The 10,237-nt window shown below is 40.5% G+C and overlaps 1 pseudogene; it reads left to right on the top strand.

Annotated features, from left to right (window-relative positions):
- The first annotated feature begins 5,585 nt into the window (after positions 1-5,585).
- Positions 5,586-8,027, top strand: LOC106000462 (annotated as a pseudogene).
- The last annotated feature ends 2,210 nt before the right edge of the window (positions 8,028-10,237 follow it).

Raw genomic sequence — 10,237 nt, 5'->3', positions numbered from 1 at the left:
TTAGCTGTTTTGTGTAAGAACATTGATTTTTTTATTATCAGAATTTCTAACTTTGAAAAACCAGATTCTGTGTGTGTGTGTGTGTGTGCGTGCGTGCGTGCGCACGTGTGCACGCGCGCATATGTATGCTAGCAGTGGGGCTTGAACTCAGGACCTTTGCACAGTCACTTGGCTTTTGTGCTCAAGGCTGGTGGTCTAGCACTTGAGCCACACCTCCAGTTCCAGCTTTTTGCTGGTTAATTGCAGATGAATGTCTTATGGACCTTTCTACCTGATCTGACTTCAAACCATAACCCTCAGATGTCAATGTCGTGAGTAGTTAGGATTTCAGGCTTGGGCCACCAGACCCCAACTGAAAAACTAGATTCTTTTTTTTTATTGTGAAAATACTGTACAAAGGGGTTACAATTACATGGGCAAGGTAATGAGTACATTTCTTATCAAGCATTGTAGCCTCCTCCTTTGTTTTCCCTTCCCATTCCTTCTCATCCTCCCCCCACTCCCCTACCCGGTCCTCCCCCCACCCCCCTCCCAGCACCAAATTTGTAAAGTTCATTTTTGACATAACGACTTGTATATCTCATTGTTGCAATGGGCCCACCTGTATCCCTATTTAAACGATTTGTTTTTCCCCTTCCCCTCTACAAATTATACCTACATCAAATACAGTGAAAGCAGGGGTTATACTGTGGGGAAGGGACATACAAAGCAACAAAGAAATAATCTTATAAATATGTTAGAAACAATTGCAAGAAAAAAATTTGAATATATACATGAGGGTTCACTTCCCTAACATCAACCTATCTGATCTTTTCTGCTTGACTCAGAAATATACTAGTTATTGCAAATAAGGGAAACCATGGGACCTATGTTTCTCTGGGCCTGGCTTACTTCACTTCATATAATTTTTTCCAAGCCTTTCCATTTCCTAACAAATGGGGCAATGTCATTCTTTCTGATGGAGGCATAGAATTCCATTGTGTATATATACCACATTTTCTTGATCTATTCATCTACTGAGGGGCATCTGGGTTGGTTCCATATCTTAGCTATGGTAAATAATGCTGCAATAAACATAGTTGTGCTGGTAGCTTTAGTGTGGTCTTGTTTGTAAACATTTGGGTAAGTGGCTCTATGTGGAGTCTTTTGAGGAACCTCCATACTGCTTTCCAAAGTGGTTGAACAAGTTTACACTCTCACCAACAATGCAGTAGGGTTCCCTTCTGGCCACATCCCCTCCAGCATCTGTTGTTATTAGAGTTCGTGATTGTAGCCATTCTAACTGGGGTGAGGTGGTATCTCAATGTTGCTTTGATTTGCATTTCTTTTAGGACTAGAGAGGTTGAGCATTTCTTCATGTGTCTATTGGCCATCCTTCTTTCGTCTTCACATTTTCAGTCAATATTATCTAAGCAAAATGAGTGTAAATAGTTCGTATGTGTAGTTTTTCAGGAATCAAAAGAATGTAATACTATGAAATAAGAGATGCTCTTCCCTTATTATTATGGAAGGTGTGTAAAAAAGAACAAATATGATGTAATATTCAGAGAGAAAACGAAGAAAACTGATCTCCACAAACTGCAATATCACCCACTTATCCCTCCCTTGATCCTATAATTCCTTCTACCAAAGACTAGCTCATTAATTTATGATAACCTTTCTCAATGACGGCCATCCCTATTCATCCTCCTAGTGACTATAGGTCCTGTTTTTTTGTCTATACCCTTGCTGATTTTTTGCCAGTCTTGGCCACTGTCCCTGAGCTTCATTTGTTCAAGGCTAGCACTCTACCACTTGAGCCACAGCACCATGTCTGGCCTTTTCTGTTTATGTGGTACTGAGGAATCGAACCCAAGGGCTTCATGCATGCTAGGCAAGCACCCTACCACTAAGCTACTTTCCCAGCCCACCCTTGTTTATTTCTCTGAGCTCAGGAAGAACATAAAGCATTTTTTCTGTAGGTAGGAACACTCTGTTCCAGTGACTTTCAGCCTCCAGCCCTGTATAAAGGGCTATGTGCACCTTGATATTTTTGTGGACTCATTTGATTCCTCAAATAATCCCTCTGGTTTCCTGCGTCTCTATAATAGTAGACTACAGAATGTGCTTGATAAACTCTTTGTACTGATTGCTGAGCAATTCATGTAGAATGCCAGCACCTAGAATGCTGCCAAGGCAAAATATTTGGCCAGCAGGATGAGAACCTGCTGGAATTCATAAGTGTCACCAGAGGGAAGAAAATGAGGAAGGCAATTATTCCACTGAATCACCAATTTGAAATTCCATGACAAGAGCCCCAGTCACAAGTGCTAAGGACTGAGCAAGTCACAGAGAAAATGGGCCTAGGCATATCATGGTGTCACAAGGAACAACTGAAGGCAAGTTATGAAATTCTAAAATTGGAGAAACACATATACGCTTGACCTGCTTTTGCAGTTTCCTTGTTTGGAGTGGACCTGCAGAAGCTGGTGTCAAGACCCTATAAAGATAAAGCCAAGAGCTCATTACAGAGGGCTCCTGGAGAAAGATTTTTGGCTTCTTTTCTTAAAAGCTTGTAAGAGAATGAGAAAATAATTCTCAAACATTCCTTCAAGGAAAACTCTAGTTGAGTAGAGCAAGGGGAACTTTCTCCTATGAGCTCACATTTCTCTATTTTTCCTTGAGAAACGTGAGGGGTTTACAATAGAGCGTAAAGGAGTCTTTAGTAGTCTTTGTGGGCTTGTTCCCAAGCATGTGAAGGAGCACTGAACAGCTTCCTTGTTCAGTTTGTTTAGCTCAAGAGCCCTGAACCCAAGGTAGTTATGAAACTCAGTATTTCAAAATATAGTCCTAGGAGTAAGAAATTTAAAAACAATTTATGATCCCAGCTTGGAACTGCTTTGGGTGATAGAGAAGGAGGCTCACTCACCTGTCCACACAAAGGACACTTTCCAAGCACCTAAGTGCTTTTCTGATCTAACACATTGAAAATTCTGACAAACCTCAGCCTTCAAGTCATGGATGGGTTTCTAGGTAAGCGTATTGAGGAGAATGAGTTATCAGGCTGTGGTGTTCCAACTTAAGTGCAACAAAGCTGACATGAGAATAAGTTAGTACATTTCTCTCCTGTGTTCCAACATAGTATGTATTTTTCCCTTGCCCTTTGGTTTTCCTTCTCAGTGTAGCTGAATCCTCCATCTACCTGTGATTTTTAGAGTTCCATGAGATCTTTGGTGAGGTGATCTTTTCCTCTGACTAGTGATGCCATCCAGTTCCTAATGGTGCTGAGTGAGATTCCTGTGCTGTTAGCTCAAATGTATACTACCAGGCTGATCTGCTTTTCTTTCTGCCAGGTCGGTAAAGACCCTGCCACATTCTCTCTTCATCTAAACCTCTCAGTCATCTCACCTTGCCATTTTACAACATTATCTTATCTTCCCCTTATCTTTGTGTGATGAATTTCCCCACTCTCCTCATTAAAACCTTCATACAGAACTCTCATCTGAGCTCCACCTCCAATATGCCTAGTTCACTGCATTTTCATTGCTACAGAGAAGATGATCCATCACCATCCCTTACCTGTACTTTTGTAAGAGCTGCATTGTGAAACCCCACCATCCATTCCAACCCCACTGTGATCTACCATTACAGCAAATTCAAATTCAAATTTAATTTTGAAGTTAAATTTAAAATCATAGCTACTAAGAGGATCTGAGTATCATAGTTCAAAATCAGCCTGGGTGGGAAAGTCCGTGAAACTCTTATGTCCAATAAAATACTCAAAAAAACCCAGAAGTGGAGCTGTGGCTCAAATGGTAGAGTGCTAGTTTTAAGGGAAAAAAAAGCTCAGGGACAGCACCCAGGTCCTTAGTTCAAGCCCTAGGATTGGCACACACAAAAGGCCAGGTTAGGAAAGTCTGTGAAACTCATGCTCTCCAATTATTCAACAAAAAATGCTAAAAGTGGAGCTGTGGTTTAAGTGATCAAGCCCAGACTTGAGTGAAAATGCTGAGGGACAGCACTGAGATCTTGAGTTCAATTCACATAACTGGTACATGCATGCACGTGTGCACACACACACACATATATACACATCACACCACACCACACCAACAGCAACTGTTAAAAGAACCAGAAGAGGAAGGGAACATGGAACCTCAGCTGTAGAGATAGTCTCTTAATAGTTTAGAACAAATCACACCACAGGATAAATGGGATGGATGTGTCAGCACATCTTCTGACAAAGTATTGAAAAGATTTTCATCCATAGTGGTGGCCACTAAGGTGTCCTGATTCAGGACCTACAGGAAAAAATGTTTTTCCTCTCCCAATTCCTCTTACTAAATCTGAACAGAGGGTGCTCTGGATTCTTCATACCTACTGATTTACCTATATGGGTATATACCTATACCTATACCTATATTGGTCCTATATCTAAGGACTGATGTCAGTAGACAGGAAGGCCCTCTCTCCAGGCTCTAGCTGCCTCTCCCCAGGCTCTAGCTGGATGAGAAGTTGTTGAATCTGATTTCCCTTTGTTTTGTTTTAATTTAAAGATCACTTTATTAGTTTCTATACTGACATTTATGGAGATAAGATCTTACATATGTAATATGGTGTGTTAGCCTATACAAATGGAAAAAAGATCATGTACAAGATTTTGTTATGCAGAGTCCTTTGGTGGAAAGATATGGAGGGAGATGTACAGGTTGTGGACAGGGCAACCCACCCGATATACAAGCATGCAAATTGACAAGCAAGGCTCAAGTGGAGAAGTTGGCAGGGAAATGTCATCAGTAGCTGTGTAGAAGAAGGAATATTTGGTAGACTTCAGGGAGGGCTTGAGTGAAGGTATTTCCTCGGCTCTAGGGTCTGTAGTAATTCCCCAACACAGAGTCAGTGGCTTAGAGCTATTCATCATAGGCTTCTCATTGAAACACGGTGATAGATTGCAAAGCCAAACCTGTGTGTGTGAGGGGGTGGTGGTGGTGGTGGTGACCAAGACCAGCACCCAGAGATACCCAGAGAAAAAAGAACATGCTGTTATGGAGTTGTGGGAAATACTCCTGGAAAATGGTCAAAGTGATTTTCCATTGAAGTACTAAGGGACACACTACTGAGCCTAAATTTTATAGGGCAAAATCTCTATTTTGTAGTTGAGGAGTGCTTAAGAAATGGATAAATGAGCCTGGAGCTGGTGGCTCATGCCTATAATCTTTGCAACTCAGGAGGCGGAGATCTGAGGATTGTAGTTCAAAACCAGCCAGGGTAGGAAAGCTCCTGAGACTCTGTAAACTATCAAAAAACCAGAAACAGAAATGTGGCTCAAGTGGTAGACCACTATCCTTGATCACAAAAGCTCAAGGACAGTACCCAGGCCCTGAGTTCAAGGTCCAGGACTGGTGCATACAAGTGCGCGTGCATACACACACACACACACATATGCACACACAAGAAACTGATAAATGTTGTCTGTTAAGTGGATGCTTGAACCAATGACAAGGTGGTCTCATCCATTGGCCATTTTCTTCCCTTTATATAATGGGGGGAATTTGTCCTAGGATAAAGCACTGACACCATATTGATATCAGACTGAGATTTAGGACATGGAGAAAACTTACAGGAAAAAGCTTAGGGGTGAGATGGCATTAGGGATGTAAACTTACAGCTCTGCAAATGAGTAAGAAATCCAGCAGTATAAGTAAGATTCTAAGCTATGTATTCTTTAACAGGGGATATTCCTTTTTCCTCTTCTTCTACAAGGAAGCACAGGTCTTGTGAATGGTTCATCTGACACTTAGGACTGATCTAGCACCTGAGCCAGTGATGCAGGTCCTCTCCCCTACCTCCCCCCAAATCCAACAAAACCCTAGAGAAGTTCTCTGGGCAGGTGTCTCTGCTTCTTGTACCTCTGCCTTGAAACTGTGCTGTCTTCTTACTTTGTGCCTAACCTACCCTTCATTCACACCCAAGTTGCCAACACTTCCTCCCATGCAGAAAACCTTTCCTTCTATCAAGTTCTGGAGATTGCTTTGGCATAGGTGTTACAGGACACTTGACATCTTTTCTAATATTCTTCTTGTCACCAAAAATCTCCACATCCCTGCCCAGATTTAAGTAACCCTATTCTGACAAGAACTGGAATTTTGCCAAGGTCAGTGCTAAAAGGACTAAAAGATAATTAGTCAGATTGTTTCTGGAAATGATGCCTCAACTTTCTACCAAGAGGCAATAAAAGAAGATTCAAGAGCATTCACACATAGGGAGACTAGAGGAGGATAGTCTTAGGAGGGGAACAAAAAGGTACAGTACCTATATAAATATAAAATAATATAAAATATAAATAAATAAATATATAATATTTATCAAAATGAACTCTAGGAAATGTAAATAAGAGTTTTTTCTTTGTTGCTATTTTTGTTTTCTTTTCCTTTTGTCTTGTTTGTTTGCTTACTTGTCTTTGGGAGGGTAAGGGGGACATAGAAATGGTGGGACAAAGGGTGAACACATGCAGCAGTGATACCCACTAGACACTGTTAAAAATGAACTATACAACTTGTGGGTGGGGACAAGAGGGAAAAACTGGGAGAGAGGAAGGAGGGAAGGGATGACATTGTCCAAAAAGGAATGTACTCTTTCTGACTTATGTAACCCCTCTGTACATCGCCTTTATAATAACAATAAAATTCATGAAAAGAGCTGGGCGCCAGTGGCTCATGCCTGTAATCCTAGCTACAAAGGAGGCTGAGATCCGAGGTTCAAAGCCAGCCTGGGCAAGAAAGTCTGTGAGACTCTTATCTCTAATGAACTACTTAAAAAAGTCTAGAAGTGGTGCTGTGGTTCAAGAGGTAGTGCTCAAGGACAGCGCCCAGGCCCTGAATTCAAACCCCAGGGCTGGAAACAATGCATGAAAAGGAAAAAAAGAAGCCTAAAGAACAGTTAAGTGTGTATTAGAGGTAACACCTCTCTCTAGGATGAGTGGAAGACAAGAAATTGAAGTGACTAACAGAAGAATGATGATTAGAGTCTGTAATAATAAGGATAATCTTTGTAGTGAGAGAGGAGAGAGAGAGAACGCTCTATTAATATTAATGAGTTGTGGTTTTTTTTGGTCTTGAGGCCAATAAACTACTCAGAAAAAGACAGAAGTGGTACTATCCTTGAGCACAAAGAGCCTTGAGCACGAAGAGGTTCAGGGACAGTACCCAGGCCCTGAGTTCAAGCCCCAGGACTGGCAAAGATCAAGAAAATAAAAGCCTAAGAGGTAGGTCTCATTATCAGTCCCATGTACCAAGGAAGAGGAGGGATAGGAAGGTAAAGTACATGAGTAACATGAGCCTTCTTTTCTCTTGTCTTTCATTGAAACATTCTGCCTCCTACATTCATTGCTACATTTCAGTTTTTGCAAAACTACCAACTCTCCTTTCCCTTCTATCCAAAGGCTTCATTTGGTTTTCGCCTATGGCTTCACTCTAGAGTGACATCCTGTTTTGATTTCTTGGTCTCCAGATGATTTTAGCAGCTCCTGACCAAGAGGGCATGATGGTCTCTTAACCTTCTTCCTTAGAAGTACTAAGGACAGACATCTGTGATGTCAGTTTTGGTGCCCCTGCTTTTCTGCTAAAGGGGCTGGTCCTATAGTAGCATAGAGAGGAAAAGACTGGGAAAAGCTGGGCCATGTGAGACACAGGCATCATCACCACATGGCGCCTTATTCAGTCAAAAAAGATATCAGATTCTCTCTCTCAAGTGTCAAAGCTCAGAATGGCTTCCGTTGTATATGCTGATACTGCCAAGCCAATTATTGTTGGGATGGCTGGAGAAAAGAAGGCATCCTGTACCTTACTTCCTGGGAATCATTAGTGCAGGGCCTCAGTAGCTTGATGCTTAGTCTGGGCATTAACCAGACAGGCTTTGTGCCTGAAGGGGTGCAGCAGCAACAGTAATAGCAGCAGCAAGAGCCTGAGGAGAAGTGCCAACTATAGACACAGCAAGAAAACAAGAGGCTGTTCCAGAGGCTGCTCAAGCAGTGGATGAAAGATAACTGAGATGGTGATCCTCATGGGACAGAGACTGAAGGGAGGCAGACAATTCTGTGTTGCCAGCTTCTGGGTTTGTGTTCCTTTTAGGGACCAGGGAGGACTCTCGAAATCTGTGATGACAAGAATCTTCTCAGCATGACATTTAATTGGCCCCTAGGAAGGCCCTCATCTCTCTGTCCTTTCTGCTTTAACATACATTTTAGATGTGGTGGTGGGTGATCGTATAAAAGACAATTGGGAAACTAATGAGGATTACTGAATCTCCATGATGTCCTTTACCTAATGAGAGCAGCCACTGTTGTCCTTTGAAACTTATTTCCCCCTTCTCTTCTTGCCTTATATACAGTTTGTGGAACAAAGAACATTAGTAGGAAATGGATTCTGTTCTTTATCAATTTTTGTTCATACTTTTAGTTGTGCTATGCAGATTAAATAATTTCTAATGCAGTGTCTCTAATTACATGATTGCTTCTTTTGCCAGTTTTACTCCTATATTCTATGGAATAGGCCTTTCAAACAATTAAAAGACAGTTAAACAAAACGAATATCTGAAAATTGAAATGAGATTGTAAGGGGTAGTGGAATGAAAAAGGAACAGGGGACAAATACTCTATGTACACATATTATAAAGGAAGTGGAAAAGATGAAATGAGTCTCCACATCAGACCAACCTGTATTTACATTAATGTTGTATTATTGTTGTTATTATTCTCATTTCAGGTCTAGATTTTAAATGAGTGAACAAATGCCATGTGAAGTTTAATGAGCTTTTGACTTAAATATTCCAACATGATGATCTACACTTCTATCCATTTTCAAGTTAATGATATAATTTTAGCCTTACATCTGTATGCTACTGTCATGTATATAAACCCCATTTTCTCTTTTTAAAAAGTTTTATTGTAAAGGTGATATACAGAGGGGTTATAGTCATATAAGTCAGGTAATGAGTACAATATACCACATTTTCTTGATCCATTTATCATTTTTTGGCACCTCATTTGGTCCTGTAGATGGGTTATTATGAATACTGCTGATATAAATGTAAATACGCAAGTATTTCTATGATATGTTGTCTCACATTCTCTTTTCTCACTTTCTTTTGGGTACATATATGCCCAAGATCATCCCTTCAAAATGTCATCCTTATTTCGATGATATCTTTATTTAGAGTATCAAGACATAGAAAGTCAACCTAACTAACATTAGTAGGAAATGGATTCTGTTCTTTATCAATTTTTGTTCATACTTTTATTTGTGCTATGCAGATTAAATAATTTCTAATGCAGTGTCTCTAATTACATGATTGCTTCTTTTGCCAGTTTTACTCCTAATTCCATCAAGTGATCAGTTATCTCTCTAGTTGTGTTTCATGACTTTTAATGTTGTATTCCTGTGTGTGGTTATTTTTATATAGAGCTCTCATTTTGATTCTTTTTGAGCATATTTTTCTTTTTTCTTTTCTTTCTTTCTTTCTTTCTTTTTTGTTGGCCATGGGACTTGAACTCTGGGCCTGGGTGCTGTCCATCAGCTCTTCAGCCTAAGGCTCTACCACTTGAGCTACAGCGCCACTTCCGGTTTTCAGGTGGTTTATTGGAGATAAGAGTCTTATGGCCTGGGCTGGCTTTGAACCACAATCCTCAGATCTCAGCCTCCTGAGGAGCTAGGATTACAGGCATCAGCCACCAGAGCCTGGCTCATAATTTTCTTTAATTCATTAAGATTTTAAAAGTAATCAGGCTGAACTTACAATAGCTGCATTAAAGTCTCTATCTACTAAATTAAACATTTAGTCTTGCAGAGGCACACTCCACACTTCATTTTATTTTATTTCTTGTTCAAAGGATGGCACTCTACTACTTGAGTCAAGCTCCACATCTGGCATTTTAGTGGTTATCTGGAGATAAGAGTCCCATGTGCTTTCCTGCCAGGACTAGCTTCGAACCATGAATCTCAGATCTCAGCCTCATGAGTAACAAGGATTGTAGGTGTGTTCATCAAACACATACTGTTCTGGACCGTGGCAGAGATGCAGAAAACTAGAAGAATTATTTGAGGACCAGTCCTAGTTGTTGTGTTTTTATGTTTTAAGTGGCAATTATCATGGTTTTGATTGGACACAACCTATGAAACTGTCGACTCTTCTGTTATTTCTGTTGAGCAGAAATAACAAACCCTTCTTTTTTTGGTACAGAATCTTAGGATGTCCCTTTCAT

The sequence above is a fragment of the Dipodomys ordii genome, unplaced genomic scaffold (genome assembly GCF_000151885.1).
Source record: "Dipodomys ordii isolate 6190 unplaced genomic scaffold, Dord_2.0 Scaffold219, whole genome shotgun sequence".
Lineage (NCBI taxonomy): Eukaryota > Metazoa > Chordata > Mammalia > Rodentia > Heteromyidae > Dipodomys > Dipodomys ordii.
The sequence above is the reverse complement of the archived record's forward strand: the minus strand, read 5'-3'. Positions and strand labels throughout refer to the sequence as shown.